Source organism: Triticum aestivum, chromosome 2A, assembly GCF_018294505.1.
Source record: "Triticum aestivum cultivar Chinese Spring chromosome 2A, IWGSC CS RefSeq v2.1, whole genome shotgun sequence".
In the NCBI taxonomy this organism is placed as follows: Eukaryota; Viridiplantae; Streptophyta; class Magnoliopsida; order Poales; family Poaceae; genus Triticum; species Triticum aestivum.
Genome location: NC_057797.1, coordinates 25,185,464 through 25,205,409, shown reverse-complemented (window position 1 = coordinate 25,205,409; position 19,946 = coordinate 25,185,464).

The window sequence follows — 19,946 nt, the reverse complement described above, 5'->3', positions numbered from 1 at the left end:
CAGATGTGGCTCAGCATATGCAACTCAAGGAGGACAGACGGAACACCAGAATAAGTTGTGGGCTTGTAGGGCATCAGATCCAGCGGTGGCTAGACCCATGTGTTCTTCACTGCTGATTTTGGCATGTCATGCATCGGTCGCCATATTGAAGGGCCGTGTTGGGTTTCATACTGGGACCTTATACAATAAAAATAAATTCCAACTAACAAAAATATTGAAGCGCCAAGTATGAAACCCAACATGGAACTGAATCCCGATGATTCCTAATCCTATAAGAACATCGCTTTTTTTGAATTGCACAAGGCGACTAGACCGATCGCTAGTTCTACAGTATCCAACTGCATGTCTCATCTTCGCTCTTATAGAAGACCAACTGTGTGTTTGCTGAGATATTTCTCTAGGCCCATAGAAATAGAGTATGGTGTGTGTTTGTCCCAATGTTGTGATCTTATATAAGAAGATTGAAGTTCTTAGTTGTTTCGACATGGTACATGCGTGCAACGTCCGTACCAGCCTGCAACCACGTGCACCAACAAAGATGTTTTTAATGACACGTGGGCATTATTGTGTAGATCAACTGGCTATGGTAGTACAAATTGAATTTTACTTACTACATGACTAAATGGTTACTGCAATTTTGGACCATGGTGTTAATACTAAATATAGAGACACATAGCAGAGCCAGCATACCTCTAAAATATATTCATTAGAATTCATTTGTGAAATCTTGTTCTAAATTGTTTCTATAAAAATATCCGGTAGAATCATGTGAATTAAAATTCGCTATTTTCTCATATACAAGAAAATTTGATGTGTGAGTCAAAAAGGAGATATGAAAGACACAAGTGTGAAACTACATCTATTTGACAAAGAAAATCATAAGGTAAAACAAAAATCATTTCCTCGAAATGGACCGATGAAATGTTGACAACAGAAATTATATGGTCTTTTCACTTAGATAAGGTTTTCATTGCTATTTATAACATAAGAAGAATTTTTGTCATGGATAATAGAAGAACAGTTCAGCCGGTCAAACTAATTGCTTGACATTTTCATCATCGTGACAAAAATATCCTTGTTGTTATATATGACCATATAAAGTATGTAAATTATAATGCTGAGAGTTTGTACAACTTTGCAAAAATAGATGATTCGCTTATGAAACGCAAGCAACAAAAGAGAACAGTCAAAATGATATGTTTTCCTCGATTATTAAGCCATGCTTCAAGTGGTTTACACTAGGTTAATTCAAATATTGTTTGTTCTAGGATATGTGGCTCTACGCTTCACCATCATCAGCATGTATAACAATAGCAGCATCACAGCAACATCATTGACCAAATATTAGAGTGTATAATGGAGATTATAAGGTTTACTATCATTAGCTAGAGAAGACAAAATCTGATGTTGTTGTTGAAGGGAATATACAAAGCTATCTTTCCCTGTGCTTCCAATGTAAAATATGTCTTGTATTCTTTGAGAAGCCCCAATGCCTAACCCGCCAGCCTGTACAAAGCCATTGGAAGGAGAGACGACATCGGGAGTATCATACTTCACCATCCGATGGCAGCAATACAGCATGAACCAGGAGGCGTGCGCTGCTCGGATAAGCATCTATTCAGCTAGCCATTCGCATGGACTGAGTTGGGAGCTAGTGAAAAATTCTTCCATTGGTAGGTCAAAACTGGAAGTGTTTCCATAAAAGACAAAGGCCTTTTTGTTAAGGGCTCTTCATCATGCAGGTCTAGAGTGGACATGAGAAGTAAGGGGAGATCATGTTAAGTGGAACCAGAAATAAAAATTACAAGATCCCGTAAAAAGAAAAAAGGGTACGAGAAACAAGTATTTTATTAATCTCATCGGATAAACAAAATTACAAAATCCCGTAAAAAAGAATGTGCTCAGTGGCCTACTAGCGCGGCCAGCCTGACTGTGGCGTTGTGCGCTCTCCTAGTTCCTGGGGCCTCGGAAGGCTCTCGGTTAATTACTCTCGTGGTTTGCTCCACGAGATACCTCCGATTAAGCCATGTGGTCGTCTTCGTCTTCTTCACTTCGTGTTCTCCATCCACGATGATGATGGTGTATGTGGGTGTGGGCAGCGGCAAAGCCCGTATCCTCGCCGGTACATGCGCTGCTCAAAACATGACTTTGTGCTAGCCACGTCCGCCCTCACCGTCGCGCCTCGTCGGTCTTTAGAACGTTGATGTAGTCAGTGTTGGAGTAGCATGGGTCCTGCTTGGCTCGGACTTCTTGATGATGTAACGGCTTCGTTGGGGGCACGCAAGGGGTTTGCCTCATGGGAGTATTCTTGTGGAGACTGGCGTCGGTGTAAAACCAATGCACGCTCGCATCGCCTTGGCTAATGTGGTAGGTGCCTCGTCTCGACTAGACGCCGAGTTCACGGCGGACTGACAAGACAAGGGCACCGCCTCACGAGGCCATGAAAGTTCACGTCCTAAAGAGGCATGCTTGATGCCTCGTCTCCGCTAGACGCCGTATTCGATGGTCTGCTAAGGCAAGGATCACACTGCTTGTATGACGATGAGACATGTACACAACGAAGGGTGCACCTCATCTCGGCTGAACGCCGTATTCGGTGGTCCACCAAGACAAGGGCAAAACATCGAGGTTTCAAATAAAGGTGGCATCATGGAGGGATGTGGTTGATGCCTTGTCTCAGCTAGATGCAATATTCTGTGCTCCTCCCAGACAAGGAAAACACATCGCCATACCAAAGAAATGTGGCATCATGAAGGGGCGTGGTTGATGCCTCGTCTCAGCTAGACATCATATTCGGTGGTTCGCCTAGAAAATGAAAACACATCGTGGTACCGAAGAAAGGATACATCATGGAGGGGCATGATTGATGCCTCATATCATTGAGATGTCGTATTTTGTGGTCTACCGTGATTAGGATCACACCACCTGTATACCGTCGTCGGCGAACTCCGGCTGCTTTCGAGTCATCTCCTGCCAAGAACCTCCACGGCTCCGGGTTGATGATGTTGACGATGGGCGTCGTCTTGATGAGCTCCGCACCTCGGTCCTGCATGTCACGGCGGCAGCATCCTCGCGACCTCCAGGCCTACGTCCTCCGGCTCCAACTTGACAAAGTAGACGTCAGCGACGTCCCCAACGGGTGCCATGCCTCCATCCTCCGGCTCCAGCATGATGAAGTAGATGGAGGGTGTCCTCCTTGCAAACTCCCGTCATGATCCTTCATGGCACCTTGTTGATGACGTTGGCGATGGGCATCGTCTTGGTGAGCTCTGTGCTTCCACCCTTCATGGCATGACGGTGCCATCCCCGAGATCGCGATGCCTCCGTCCTTCGGCTCCAGCATGACGAAGTAGATGACGGGTGTCATCCTAACGAGCTCCGCGACGCCATCCTCCGCGGCACGGCGGCGACCTCTGATTCTTCATAGCGCCTGCTTGATGGAAGGTTGGCTGCCTCGTCACTATGAAGGAGTTCAACGGGCTGCGCGCTGGCAACACCACCGACACACCGTCGTCTTTGGTGCCTTGTGAAGTGTGGGAGTAGCCTCGTCGTCTTGGTGACCTTGATGAAGATGATACCATCATCGAAGTGCTGCATGTTTACGAGCTCCACCGCGCCACCACCGTGCTTTGCATGCATGTGATACAGAGAATATTGAGAAAGATTAGATGATAACTTTACGGTTCGGGAAGGTCAACTTGGTGTTCATGTTGCTGCGGAGGCGCATGCTTCTTGCACAGATGATCGCCAGCGTTGTTGTGACGAGATGTCAATGCCGATCTCTCTTCTCTCCTACTTCTTCTTGTTGTGTGAGTTCTGGGCGTGCGTGAGGTCTGGGACGTAGTGGCTGGATGTGGTCTGTTCTGGCCGAGACGTGGTGACTGCTGTATTTATAGGACGAGAGGGCTGGGTGCTGTACGCAACCATCGCTGATTCCTTCCTTCTATTCCTCTTTTTGATGTCCAAGTCTGCACAAAAAAAGAAACAAACCAATACATACCTTATACCTTATTGCTTCCGGCATGCCTTTCAACGGAAATCAACGAGCTCTGTTGAGTCTTTGGTTTTCCTAATCTTGGTAGGTTGCCAATTATACGAGCACACATCCAGCTGCTGCCGTGCATGTAACTTGCACCGCGTATTCGGATACGTATGTGTGCCCTTGCCGACCGGCCGTAGGCATTCACACACACACACATATATATATAACAACGACAACAAAATTCATGGTTGAAAGGAGGATAATCCCCGGCCTTTACATTTGGGCGATGCATACGACCACTTTATTAATTATTCTCATACAAAGCCATACAACAGCAAAACTAAAGGCGCCGTCTAAGCAACAATTGTCGCTACACCTATCCAATTGATGAAGGGGTACATATAGTCTAGGCCTAATACCAAACAGACATCGCAGCCAAACCTAAATATCTAAGACCGGAGGTCCCAACCAGGACGCCTGCCGGGTATGGGGCACGTACCAGTCCGGCGCACTCCTCAACCAGGACGCCTGCCGGGTATGAGGCCGCCGCAGCCACCTGCCACCAATCTATCTTCAAAGCTGTACTGTTGCATGTACCGTGCTAGGTCTCTCTGCCATCGACACCACCACGACGCCCGACAGCGTCGTCCTCCTGCGCGAGTCCATCCTCCCACAGCGAACTCCAAATCTGCACTGCGCCATGCCGTCAAGATCCGTCGCCATCAGTGTGTAGGATGAAGTACCGCTCCACCAAAGAATCCGTCGTCTGGTCCCTCGATCGCGTGTGTACCTCCAAGAATGACGCCCCCAAGGGAGGAACGACACCAGAGCGCCGCCGTCATCCGATCATCCGATCTAGGGTTTCCCCCAGAGGTAGTAGAGAGTGGCCTTAAACTTCTCCACGACGATGCCTTCAAGAAGGGAACGACGCAGATAGCGCCGCCACCACAGGCCTTAGCAGAAGCCGAAGGCAGGTTTTCACCCAGATCAGTTCGAACGGATCCAACTCTCGTGCCCGGGCCGGCGTCACCACCAGCACCACCAGGCAGACCCCTGGAGTACCGGCAGATCAGCGAACCGCCGGCACCACCGCATCCAGATCGCTGGCCACGTCGGGCCGCCGCCATCCCCCGCGTCGTCCGGGCCAGAGACAGAGCCGCCGACTGACGCACAGGGACCGCCGCCGCCTGCACACGCCGGAGCGCCGCCGAGAGCCCAGCACCCGCCACCGCTTGCCAAAGCCAACCGCCGCCCGAGCACTGGCGCCACCGAGGAGTCAGATCGGGGGGAACGTCGCGCGCCGACCACCCTCGCGGACCCCGCCGCATGCCCAAGCACCGACGCTATCAGATCGGAGGAGGAGAAACCCGCGCCACGCCGCCCCGCGCAGACTACGCTGCCGCCGCCACCAAGCAGGGGAGCCCCACCCAGATCCGCTGGCGACCTGACCTGCCGCCGAGCCGAGCGCCGCCGTGAGGGCCGGCTGTCCCACGCCGCCCAGGAACCTCGCGAGGAGGGAGGGAGCCCCGCCGCTGCTGATGCACGTGTGGCCTTTGCCCGGCGGCGGCAAGGGAGAGGTAAGGCGAGTGTCGGTGTCAAAACCGGCGGATCTCGGGTAGGGGGTCCCGAACTGTGCGTCTAGGCCGAATGGTAACAGGAGGCAAGGAACACGATGTTTTACCCAGGTTCGGGCGCTCTTGATGGAGGTAAAACCCTACGTCCTGCTTGATTAATATTGATGATATGGGTAGTACAAGAGTAGATCTACCACGAGATCAAGGAGGCTAAAACCCTAGAAGCTAGCCTATGGTATGATTGTTGTATGATGAAGTTGTCCTACGGACTAAAACCCTCCGGTTTATATAGACACCAGAGAGGATTAGGGTTACACAAAGTCGGTTACAATGGTAGGAGATCTTGAATATCCGCATCGCCAAGCTTGCCTTCCACGCCAAGGAAAGTCCCATCCGGACACGGGACGAAGTCTTCAATCTTGTATCTTCATAGTCCTGGAGTCCGGCTGAAGGTATAGTCCGGCTACCCGAACACCCCCTAATCCAGGACTCCCTCAGTAGCCCCTGAACCAGGCTTCAATGACGACGAGTCCGGCGCATAGATTGTCTTCGGCATTGCAAGGCGGGTTCCTCCTCCAAATTCTTCATAAAAGTTTGTAAACACCAAGAGTAGTGTCCGGCTCTGCAAAATAAGTTTCCACGTATTGCCACGGAGAGAATAATATTAACACAAATCTAATCTGCTGACGTATTCCACAGCGTGACATCACACTACGGCCAAGCCTTTATTCGAATCGTTTTCACTTTTCCACCTCAGCGTGTTTTGCGAGGCGGTTTCCTTGGCACGTCTTGTCAAAGCAGAGATCGTGTCCCCTTTATCTACGGGATTCTCATCAATACGGACGTGGGTAACCCAATCGTGTCCGTTAGCATGTCTTCTCTATTAAAGGCGAGTCCCAAACGGTTACGGGGAGGGCTCCTGGTATTCAACCTCTTATAAAGAGACCAGGGCCTTACTCCCTTTCTCCAATCTCAAAACAAGTTTGCCCGTCGCCTCGAGTTCCAACACCCTAGGCTCCAGATTCCAGGCGCCTCGGACCTTCGACAATGTCCGGTTCGGACCTTCAAGGCTGATGGATGCCCTCCTCCGTCACGGAGGAGGACGTGCTAAAGTTGAGAGAGGCTAAGTTCTTGACCACCGAAATTTCGCATAGGTTGCCTGCTCAAAGGCAGGCTATTCCCAGTCCCCAGCCCGGTGAGAGCATAGTGTTCATGTCTCACTTCCTTCGGGGGTTAGGCTTCTCGATGGATCCCTTCGTGAGGGGGCTGATGTTCTATTATGGGCTGGAATTTCATGACTTAGCTCCGGAGTCCATCCTCCACATTTCCTCATTCATCGTTGTGTGCGAAGCGTTCCTCCGTGTTACTCGTCACTTCGGATTATGGCTCAAGACTTTTGGAGTGGAGCCGAAGATGATCAAGGGACGGCACGCAGAGTGCGGAGGCGCTGTCATAAGTAAGAATGCTGATGCTCCATGGCCCGAGGGCTCCTTTCAAGAGGAGCTCGACTTGTGGCAACGAGAGTGGTTCTATATCACCGCTCCCAGGAGCACCAAGTGGGTGGCGCCTCCTGCCTTTCGCTCGGGTCCCCCACCACGGCTAGCGTCATGGGTCAACAAAGGATTAGACTAGGGGTTATCCAAAGACGTGCCCTTGTTGCAGGGCCGCACTAGGGATCTCTTAGAAGGAGACCTCAACCTAGTCAAGGTGGCGCAGGTCATGCTGATTCGCCGAACACTGCCCAGCAAACGTCGCTCCCTTCGTCTGTGGGAGTTTAATCCGAAGGGACCACGAGCTCTCCAGCATTTTATGGGCGCAACGCCCGTGGAGATGTATAAAATGTTCTGCGGATCACAAGAAATGTGTCCGGATTTGACCGAGGATGCAGGTTTAAGTTGCAATCGCCCGGATACTCAAGTAAGTAACCTTGTGCCCGGACTCACTGTCCGTAAAATTGTCATAAATTCGCCCCTAAAAGAGCTGTCCTTTTAAACAGGAGTGGATAGAGAAGGCAAAGCTGATCAGGTGTCCGGCTCCCCTTCCTAAGACCAGGCCGGATCCCGTGCTAGTCAGGATGTTGAAGATCGTGCCTTTGGAGCGAAGTGAGGGGGAGGACAAGGAAACTATGGCCTCCTTGAAGGAGGCTGCTCCGAAGGGAGGAACCAACAATTCCTCTCCTAAGGGGAAGAAGAGGGACGCCTCTGACGACCCGGAGACCATGGCCTCAAAGCGGGAGAAAAAGTCCTCATTAGAGGGTCCGACGCCGGGGAGATCCTCGGCCGAACTACGCCCTCAAAGGGAACAGCCCTCCAGCAAGCCGTAAGTAGAGAAAGATTTTCCTTTAGAGGGATGAGAGAAATCCTCGCTTTTTATCTGAGAAGATTAACCAAAATTTTACTTTGTAGCTTGGACCTTAGCCCTTCTCAGCAGAGCTCGTCTTCGGGGGATCTTCTTCCGGAGATGATGGAGAGTGGAACGCCTCCCCTTGCCGTACCGCCTGGCGAGGCGGGCGACCCTGAGGTGTCGTCGCGGAGGGTTTCTCCGAATCCGGCAGGGGTGGAAGGTAGCCATACGTCCCCCCAAGGTTCTTCGCGTCCGGCCTTCGATGGAGGTCATAGGACGAGTCCGGCACCGTCCGATGCGCGGTCGGAGGAGCTGATGATTCTGCTGGGGCGAGCTTTTATCTCAGAGGAGCATCGTGCATTGATGGGTACGGTGATTGGAAGGATTTCGTCCGCGGAAAGCGGATTGCATGAGGCCGTCAGAAGTTTGCTGACGGGTTTTGAGGTACGTTTGACAATGTACGTCTTTATCAGTTGCGCATAAACAAGATGCGCCCTGTGTAGATAGTAGCCCCTGAGACTCTGTGCGTTGTCAAAATTGACGGCGCGCAGAGGATCATAATCCCAGGTCTAAAATGTCGCCTTGGTATATAGGTGGCGAAGTGTCCGGAATCAAGCCAAACTAATGATTTTGCCGAACTAAAGCGGCAACTTGACGTGGCAGATGCCGACATCGCGCTCGTCAACGAGCGGCTTGATGAGGCTCAAGGTATGCAATTCCTCGGGCGGCATCTGGTAAGAGGAGCTTTATGCCAGTATCTTACAATGTGTGTGCTTAACGCAGATGGTGCGGCCGCCGTGGAGAGTCTTCGGGCGGAACTTGCCCGAGCTAAGGAACAAGCCAGGAAAAGTGATGTGGCTGCCGAGAAGGCCCTTGAAGAGCTGAGAGCCGAACAGGCTGCTCACTGCCGAAGCAAGAAGGAGATGGCCGAGATGGCCGTGAAGTTAAAAAGTGCTGCTGACCGTTGCAAGTCTCTTGAGAAAGAAGACCGGGCGAGACAGACGGACTTAGAGAAGGCCGCTGCTGATGCTAAGCACGCTCGCTCTGCGATGAGAGCTGCGAAGGAGGAGCTGCGTCAGGCCGGACAGATTGCGGCTGGAAAGCCCTTTATGCTACGGAGGAAGTTTTGCGATCCGAAGTTTGCTCCGTTGGACCGGATGTTGAGTGCGGAGGACACCTATCTGGATTTGGCGGCGAGTGCTGCTGATGCGACCGAATACTTTCGAGATCAAGAAGATCGCGAAGTGGAAAGGCTTTTCTGGTCGCAGTTCCAGAATCCAGAGCGTCCACTGGCAGTGGACGATCGTCTGGCTCAATGGGCCGAACTGAATAGATTGTCCGGACTCGCCATGAAGTACGTCATGGGTCATCTGTGGCCGGGGAGGTCGGAGCCAAAATGTTATTTCAGCTTGGTGCAGCAATTCCTTGACGCGGTGCCATGTATCAATGCGATGAAGAGGTCAGCATGCATAGAGGGCGCACGGATGGCTCTTGCCCGTGTCAAGACATACTGGGCGGAGATGGAGACCACCGTTGTTGCATCCCGAGATTCGGACAAAAGTCAAGTACCCTCCGAGCACTATTTTCAGGAAGTCCTTGAAGGCGCTCATGTAATAGAGGCGCAGTGCTCCAAGGATGCTATGTTCTGATAGCATATGTAATTATAAAGCAATATTTTGATGAATTGTAGTAGCCTTTTATATTTGTGCCTTCAAGTATTTGGAACACCTCCTGTGCGGCCGTTTTAAGATATATATACAAAATCTGAAAGATTGCAGTCGTTGGCTTCAGCCCCCATGCACATAGTGTGGGGGTGCTCGCAGAAGGCGCATTTTCACACTTAATCCAACGTCTTGGTCCTACAAAGGAGGTGATAGCGCAGCGAGCTAGGCAGCCGAACTATAATGCTTTAACACTTTCACTTAGCCATAGGAGCTTGACAATGGGACTATTTAGGTAGCCCCTGGTGGCGACTGCGCTCGCCCGAATTCGGGGCGCGTATGTGCCTGGCCGAGAAATGGCCCTTCGTTAATACGGAGGAATCCTACAGATTCTGGAGAGTCATCGAGTGGTTGACCAGTCTCACGCCATATCATGACAGTCAGTTTTCGGCTTTCTCTACTAAGGTGCTCGCCTGGCCGAACCAGGGCACAATCGCAGTAGTTCTCCTGGTGCCGCCTTAGCCGATAAATCGGAACGTAAGGCGGCCGAACACAGGAGCCGGGCAACCCAACATTTGACCAAAATCATGACTCGGAGCTGATGCATATAAGGCCGAACTCGCGACGCCGAACACTCCCTAAGGTATTCGGTCTTTATGAGAGCGGGCGAGGTAACGCTCTGAGGTATAAGCCCCTAGTGTCCAGGTACGCGCAAGAATTCTGACGTGGCCACATGCCAAGACGCCAGCCTCCTCCTTGGTCATAGAACCAGGGGATGTGTATCAACAAGAGACAGTAAAAAAGGTTTACGCAGGGTCTTAATCTGAAAAGAATCCTTGGAACGGGTCCCTACTGCACGTCTGCGCCTGTGTCTCCGTTGTGCCGTATCCTGGACGGCCGCAGCACGGCGTTCATGTGTGAAGCCCCTAGTGCAGGGGTATATGGCAACTAATCCTTTATCAACGATACTTTTGTGCCGGACTCGTCTATCCGTGTCCGTGGTCTTAATGACCTGTTCCGATGTTCTGGCTGGTGAAGCCACTGTATTGTGGGGATGTTAAAGTGTCTGCACAATCCTCCGCTTGGGGGAGGTGTTCTCACTGCTTCCCCTTTAAGGAGATGATGCCGCGTGGACCGGGCATCTTAAGCGTAAGAGATGCATAATGCGGTATTGCGTTAAAGCGGGCGAAAGCTTCACGTCCCAGTAGTGCTTGGTAGCGACTTGAGAATGGGATGATGTGGAAAGTCAGCTTTTTGCGACGGAAGTTATCGGCAGAGCCGAAAATAACCTCGAGCCGGAGAAAACCCATGCAATGGGTGTCCGGACCTGGCGTTACTCCTTGAAAGGAGGTTTTGCTATGGCGAATTATTTTTGGGTCGATCCCCATGTGGCGGATTGAGTCCTGATATATCAGGTTGAGTCCGCTGCCACTGTCCATAAGGACATTTGAAAACTGGAGTCCGCTAATTATTGGATCGAGTACCAGGGCAGTCCAGCCTGGGCTCCTGATACTTCTAGTATAATCCAGATTATCGATGATGATTGGTTTTGACAACCAGTGGCGGGATTCCTTTGGGATAGGTTGTGGGGCGCGTACCTTTATGGGCGCCGCACATTTTGTTATGTGGAGTAAGTTTACTGTTTTTACTTCTTGTGGGAAATTCTTTTGTTTCCTGGTACTCTGCTTTTGGGGTTCGTCCTCGTCTTCGCTTGGTGTGTCGAGCCCCTTGTGTTCGGTGTTTAGTCTGCCGGATTGTTTGAAAATCCAACAATCTCTGTGGGTATGGTTAGCAGGCTTTTCGGGAGTGCTGTGTATTTGACATATCCTATCCAAGATTTTGTTTAGGTTGGATAGGTCGTCCCTGTTATCTTGGAGGGGCGGCTTTTTCTGATTTTGTCGTGAGCTTTTGAATCCGGCGTTGACTGCCGTGGTCTTCAGACTTTTTTCCTTAGTCCGGCGACGAAACTTATTGTGTCGCAGTTTTCTGTTTCCATCCCTAGTTTAGGATGTACTTAGGTCACTGGTGCTGCATCTTGCCAACCAGCTGTCCTCTCCTGCGCAAAAGCGGGTCATGAGGCTTATTAGTGCGGCCATTGTTCTTGGCTTTTCTTGGCCGAGGTGTCTGGCGAGCCATTCATCTCGGACATTATGCCTGAAAGCCGCTAAGGCTTCAGCGTCCGGACAGTCGACTATCTGATTCTTTTTAGTAAGAAATCTATTCCAGAATTGCCGAGCTGACTCTCCGGGCTGTTGAGTTATGTGACTAAGATCGTCTGCATCCGGAGGGCGGACATAGGTCCCTTGAAAATTTGCTCGGAAAGCGTCCTCGAGCTCTTCCCAACTTCTGATTGTGTTTTCAGGAAGGCTTTTGAGCCAATGCCGGGCTGACCCTTTAAACTTGAGGGGTAAGTATTTTATGGCGTGGAGGTCATCTCCTCTAGCCATATGTATGTGGAGGATATAATCCTCGATCCAGACTCCAGGGTCTGTTGTTCCATCATATGCCTCTATGTTTACGGGTTTGAATCCCGCTGGAAATTCATAATCCAGGACCTCATCAGTGAAACATAGGGGGTGTGCGGCACCCCTGTATTTGGGTGTGCCGGATTCTGATAATGGCTTTATTGCATTGCTTACGAGAGCTTGCTTTCTTGGCCCGTAAATGGACCTGGCTGGGCCATGATGTGAATCCTTAAGTGGGTCGCATGCCGGCTTAAGTGCGGTGCTGCTTGCCATGGGGTCGTCTATCCGACCTTGTGGCTTTCTCACTTTTGGAATGCGAGGGCTCTAAAACCTCCTCGTCGAATTCAGGCAGTAGCTTTCTCTTCGGATAGCTTTTAGTGCGGCGACTGTCGCCGTATTTGTCTGCGGTATTGATTACTTTACTCCATCTGATCCTGAGTGCATCTTCCGCAGTTTTTAGTTTCCGCTTCTGCTTTTTCTGGCTGCGTGTGGTTGCAACGAGCCGTTTGTGGAGGTTCTTCTGCTTCGTGGGCTTGTCCGGCGTAGGGTCGTCCAGAATGCCATTTTCGTCAGGGGAGGGATGTTCGGTTTCTCTATTTCTGCTTTTTCTCGCTGCGTGTGGTTGCAACAAGCCGTTTGTGGAGGTTCTTTTGCTTCGTGGGCTTGTCCGGCGTAGGGTCGTCCAGAATGCCATTTTCGTCGGGGGAGGGATGTTCGGTTTCTCTATCCCGGTTGTCCTATTGGGACGGTTGCTCTAAGGCATGCTCGTCGTCTACCGGCTCAGCCTGCTCTATGGCTGGGTCTTTATCGAGGCGGGGCTTGGGTCAGCGTTTACGCCGACGCTTTGATTGTTTTTCGAGAGATCGATCCCTCTTTCCATCCCCGTTTTCCTCGTTGTTGCTTCCTTTAGGGGTATCCACCATGTACACATCGTGAGATGAGGTGGCTGTCCGATGTCCTATAGGCGTTGGTTCTTGGTTGTCTCCTGCATCGTTGTCCATACCGTCGATGTCTTCGGAGTCGAAGTCGAGCATGTCGGTTAAGTCGTCGACAGTGGCTACAAAGTGGGTGGTGGGTGGGTTTTGAATTTCTTCATCATCCGAATCCCATCCTTTGTGACCATAGTCCGGCCAGGGCTCTCCTGATAAAGAGAGAGACTTTAGCGATTTCAGGATGTCGCCGAAGGGCGAGTGCTGAAAGATGTCTGCGGCGGTGAACTCCATTATCGGCGCCCAATCGGATTCCATCGGCTGGGGCGCGGGGGGCTCGGAGTTCGGAAAGGAATCCGGCTCCTCGGAGTCACGGGCCATGCGGAGTGTGGGGCTGGAGTTAGGCTCGATCGCCTCTGAGATCGCAGCCCCTGAGGCAGCGTCCAACCGCTGATCCTCGATCGGCGCAGTAGGCTCCGACTCAATGGTCGGAACCGACGTCTGTGCGGCCTCCAAGGCGCTGTTCGGCGGCAGAGCTATATCATGCCCATCGAGACAGTGCGGCGCGCTTGGCTGTGGCTCGAATCCGTCGAAGATCAAGTCCCTGCGAATGTCAGCCGTGTAGGTTAGGCTTCCAAACCTGACCTGATGGCCAGGGACGTAGCTTTCGATCTGCTCAAGGTGGCCAAGCGAATTGGCCCGCAGTGCGAAGCCGCCGAAGACAAAGATCTGTCCGGGGAGAAAAGTCTCACCCTGGACTGCATCGTTGTTGATGATTGAAGGAGCCATCGGGCCTAAAAGCGCCGACACAGAGGAACTCTCAATGAAAGCACCAATGTCGGTGTCAAAACCGGCGGATCTCGGGTAGGGGGTCCCGAACTGTGCGTCTAGGCCGAATGGTAACAGGAGGCAAGGAACACGATGTTTTACCCAGGTTCGGGCCCTCTTGATGGAGGTAAAATCCTACGTCCTGCTTGATTAATATTGATGATATGGGTAGTACAAGAGTAGATATACCACGAGATCAAGGAGGCTAAACCCTAGAAGCTAGCCTATGGTATGATTGTTGTATGATGAAGTTGTCCTACGGACTAAAACCCTCCGGTTTATATAGACAACAGAGAGGGTTAGGGTTACACAAAGTCGGTTACAATGGTAGAAGATCTTGAATATCCGCATCGCCAAGCTTGCCTTCCACGCAAAGGAAAGTCTCATCCGGACACGGGACGAAGTCTTCAATCTTCTATCTTCATAGTCCTGGAGTCCGACTGAAGGTATAATTCGGCTACCCGAACACCCCCTAATTCAGGACTCCCTCAGCGAGAAAGGGGAGCGGTGCCGGCGATCTAGGGTTCCGCCGGGGCCGCTCGCGAGAGCGGCACGGGGGACGGGGGGCTCACAATGTAGTTACATATATGATGTATACATATAAATGGATTTTCAGGTATGTACACACGTAAGCTTGCCGGCCTGTCGAGACACCCGAATATCACCAACATTTCATGCACGTGCATGTGCAAGAACGTGGGCAGCTTGCTATGCATGCTTGTACCATGCTAAATGAATTTTCCCTTTTGTATATATAGCCTGCTTCAAAAACTCTTTATATATATATATATATATATATATATATATATATATATATATATATATATATATATATAATGCAACATCATTGGACAAATACTCGTCGAACAACACCACTACGGTATCCTCCACTGTTTTCAAGCGAGTTCAGCAATAATTTTTAGTTTCATTGCCAGTACGAAAGGATGATGCTCCACTGTGTTGATGCAGGCAAACATAGTATTGAATGCTACTACGTTCCCCCTGAAAAGATAAATAATGTGACCACAGATATTATATATTTGGAGTATGTACTTAGTAGACAAATTCCATTGAAGTTTCAGTTTTCTCTACAAACTTCGATTGAGGTTTCAGTTTTGCGGGCTGGTGCGGCGGCTGGCGGCAGCGCCCTCCCTTTGGGGCCCCGTCTGGGTCTGGGCAGGTCTGGCATGGCTCTGCCTGCGATGGCTCCGACAGATGGATGTGCGTCTCGTGCAATGGATTGTGAGATGGCGGTGCACCCACTGCAGCACGACGACGAGAGCTTCACGAGCCATTTCAGGCTCGGCCAGACCCAGGTACCCGGTGTGCTCCTCTTGTTTCGTCCGGACGGTGACTGCCTATGCTGGCGGAGGTTGTCCCCTCCCACGTGGCTGCTGACTCTGCCGCTTCTCGTTCCTGGATGCTCCCTCTCGGACCCGTCGGTCCCGCTTCGCTCTCCATGGTGAGACGGTGGTGGTGACTCGAAGACCATGGTGTTGCATGCTGGTGGGCGGCAAGTTTAGTGGAGTGCGACAGATCAGTCGGGGAGATGGGTGTGTCGCGGACGAGAGAAATCCCTATCGGCTTGGCCAGCACCGGCACGGTGATGCCCGTGGGTGCCGCCGTTTCTTCCTGAAGGGCTCGCCTATCCCTCTGACCCACGCCCATCCGCATATCAGGGGAAACTCTAGGACCTGTCTGGGCGACAACGTCGTCATCGTCACGTTTCTTCCTAAAGATGATGCTTGGTATGCGGCGATTCGAAGTGCTAGGAGTGTGGTGGAAGTCTCCAGAGGGTGCGGTGGTTACAATCATCATTGTTTCCTTCGATCCGACTTTGTTGTCATTATTCTTTTAGTTGCTCTTTTATTTCTCTTGGGCATACTTGTGCATGTTGTCTGCCTCAGCATTGAAATCTCTGTTCTTCGGTTGGTTGCTATATTAATATAGCGGGATGAAAGCCTATTTCAACGGAAGATCCGGCCGATGATGCATGTCCGCCCCGAGCCATGAGCACGTCGCTGCCATACAGAAAGGTCCAGAGCAATAACTTTCGCTGCCCTAGCAACACACCAGGAGACTGCGGCTGCTGGTACTCGCCGTCGTGCAAACACCACGCCTCGATCGAAACCCAGTGCGGCCACCAACACAAGGTCCGCGTCGGCCTAGAGCGGGCCTGCACACCCATAGGCCACGTAAGTATATTGGATGGCCACGGTGCTTGTAATCATACGGTGTCCGACTAGTCCGATACTCCGATTGCAAGCAAATAAACAGTAGGCTGATCGTCCCTACCACTACCCAATTCACCTTGATCAAAATTAGAATATGCAAGGAGAACTTTCAGCCAAAACGGTACTTTGAGTTCCCGTGCCAGTGGGCTGTGCAATGTTATGATGTCATGTCTCTCATTTCTTCACCCCGGGAATAATACTTAATGGGCTCATATTGAGGAACCAAAATTATATATAAGTTTTATATGGCACAGTTCAAGTCTTGAGATTCTTGACTGGACTACAATTTTCTCTCTCATGTCCAATAGGGAAAGTAACAGGGTAGAGGATACATGAATGGGCATATATTATTTACTCTTGGTGTATGTATATTGAATGAGACAAAAGAAAGTGGCATTGGATAAAATGGGATAGAACTTTTTAATGTACTGTATTTATATTACAGGAAGTACGTATTTGTTCTGGATTCAACCTAGCTAATTAAGGCAAGGTTCGATGCCATTAAGCCATCCGTTGAACACAACTAGTATATTAAAGTGAGCAAAACTGTTAGAATTTCTCTTTATTTACTGAAGTCACATAAGTTGAGTAATCTTATAGATTATGACGTAAGAAAAACTTCGTCTAGTTATTTCGGATGATATAGCTCCCTGTAAATCTATTCTCCATAGACAATGGGATGCCAAGCAATCATACCAACCATGGTCACAGAGCCTTCATCGTCAAGTTCTTTGGAGCAATGTGCGCTGCATACAAGGATGATTTGGTTGGTAAACATCACACATGACTTCAAGTTTTTCTGTCTCTACATGTAATTTATTCATTTTTTTACCAGTGCATAACTCTTGCGTGCACCTTGACATGTCAGCAGCTTCTCAAGACACACTGGGACAAACATGAAGAACGAAAGGAGCGAAGATTGCATGGTTTACTGCATCGATGGAGAAGAGGATCAATCAGAGTTTTGTGGCCCTTCCTTAATGAAGAATCTGAGCAGTGCTATGTTTCCCCATGCTTCCAAACCCTACCATGTGTCATTTTTGCTTTAATGGCCTCCACTGCCTAAGCTGCCGGCCTCTATCACAAACTTTCGTGAACAGAAGATGCTGGTCGTGACGATGTGGAACTGCCAATATACCATACCAGACCAAACTTTGACAGTGATTTATATGGACCAGGTTGCCTCCCCGGAGGATGTTCCCCTGGGCACTCTATGAGTAACGCAGGTGATCACCATCCGAACGTCCTCAATATTAATAAATAGATGGACGGCCATGCACCATGCATGAGTGGTTGCTCAAGGGGCCGTTTCAATCTCTATGTTTGATAATAAGGATCATACCGGTGTTGCTGAAAACACTCGTGGTGGCAATGTCCTCAAGTAGGAATATAATTGTAGTGTGCGCTTGTTCTATTGGAATTCGGTGACTTGACTAGACATAGGAAACACAAATGACACATCGACATGTGTCAAGATTTAAATTTCTGCCAATGTATAGTTTAACTATGAGTCATTTACATCGGTGATGCTAGAACTTGACGCAAACAATCACTTTAGTGGTACAACTTGACCCAGCAATGAAGACAAGGCGTGTGGCATGCTTTTTTTTTTTGCATGGAACCCTTTTATTTATTTTCATAGAAAAACTACTGACAAGCGGGTCCCAGCTATCTGCACACAAATTTTTGCTACTGACAGCTAAGACCCGCCTGTCAGGGTCTTTTTGGTGAAAAATATAAAGACAAGGGGGTTTCTAGGAAAAAGAAAAAAAACCACACGCCTTGTCTTCATTGTTTGGTCACTGACAACGGGCTCTACGCCATGCTAGCAGGCCTCGTCAGTGTTGCGGGAGTATACAAACGTGATTAGCACCTTATTTGCACGCCCAAGCCAAGCTTTTGCACCACTTCAATGTATTGCCACAAGTTCTAGCACCAAAGTGAACATTTATTATTGCCACAAGTTCTAGCACTAAAGTAAACATTTATGCCAAGTTCTAGCACCACCGGTGTAATTGACTCTTTAACTATTGAAAACACAAACTGGCAATGCTGTCATGGAAAGCAAACAAATGAAGGAAGGAAACTGTGCGCTATGGATTTTTTTACCCAAGGACGCTTCCAGCAGATCTACATTATGGTTAACCCTGCATTGCACCTAATTAAATATCTGCATCGCTCATAATTCTTTTTGTGCGAGAAAACTTTCAATCTATTCATCTCAATCATGATAGTACTCCCTCCGGTCCTTTTTAGTTTGCATATAAGTTTTATCCGAGGTCAAAGTATATCTACTTTGACCAAACTGATAGAAAAATGTATTAACATTCACAATATGAAATCAATATTGTTAAATTCATTGTGAACCATAGTTTCATAGTTTATATATGTTATATTGTACTCCCTTCGTCCCAAAATAAGTAACTTTATTTTGTACTTACTAAGTTACTATAAAGTTGAGTCATTTATTTTGGGGCAGAGGGGTAGATGATATTTTTTAACATAAATTTGGTCAAGCTTTATAAAGTTTGACTTGACAAAAATCTAATACATAGAGCAAAAAGGACCGAAAAGAGTACAACGAACACCAGAAATAATAACTCAACAGGATATACGTACAAAGAAAAGTGGCAAGCGATGAATCGTAGTTGCTACTCGTAACTTGCACACAAACTCACACAGAGAGAGGTGGAAGCAAGGCAAAATACAGATTGATTCGTCGGCCGACCAAAAATGCAGATGAGATTTATTATTACTTTTGCCCCAGCCCAGGGTTTCATCGATTACCATACCTTTTCCTTTATTTATCAAAAATTCTGTGGAACAAACGTTCCCACATAAACTTTTAGCGCGACGCACTTGATTCGGCGATTGCCACGCACTCGTGCATGATCATGACCTTGCATGATGTCAGCACGACATAGCACTCTCAGAAAAAATGACTAGTCACAACAATAGTTTGTGTCGCGCCATTTTCAATGAACACCACCATTATTATTTTTTATATAATAGCGGGGTTGACATATTTAGTATGCCAGCTTTCCAACGTTAGTATTGGCATTGCTTTTTTCCGACACGCCACAAATTAGTGGGCCCAGCTATACTGACTAGTCACAAGATAGGGTGTGTCTAGGGCACATCTACATGTACTCTAGTTATTGTACATCTAAGTGAGTGAATCAAGTATAAAGAGGAAAAGAAAAAAGAAAAAGAAAAATGTCCAGACGAATCTCAACGGAAGATCAATGACATAGCACTTAGATGTGCAATACTTATGGCACATCTAGATGTGCTTTAGCAAAACTGCACAAGATAATTATGAAGTTGGATTTCATTGCAAGTTGTAGATAATTAGTTTACTAGTGCTCTTTGTCCTAAAACGCCAGCAGTATCTTTTGCATAGATACAGGAGTGTTGACAGTCCTTACTTCTCAAACAATTTCACTTCTTTTCTCCACAAAAATCTTCTCCCCAATTAGTTAGCTCCTCTTAATTTTTGTTGTTCCCTCTTAGCTAGCTACATATCTGGTAATGGACCCACCGGAGCTTGTCAAATAGGCTTGAGTCTTGCATGCGAGCCCAAATCAACGGAGCGTATCGAAAGGTTGGGACTCCACCACCTTGGTTGAGCTCCCCTCTGACCCTGTTAGCTACGCCACGAGCTCGCCACGGCCAATGCAACTTGCCCTGTTTGGCGAATCATCCACTATAGTAGCACGAGGTCCGTTCGATCCGGCGGCTATACCATCAACGCCGAAGCTACCGGAAATCGGGTGAAGGCACATATGCTGCTTTGCGGCTATTAACGCCCTCCAGATAAGAATATCTCACACACACAAATGAAATCCAGAGCGAGAGTTCTATATATGTGCTGGCTGTGGAAGGATATATGACAGAAAATACATCGATCTATTTCAGCAAATTTGCACA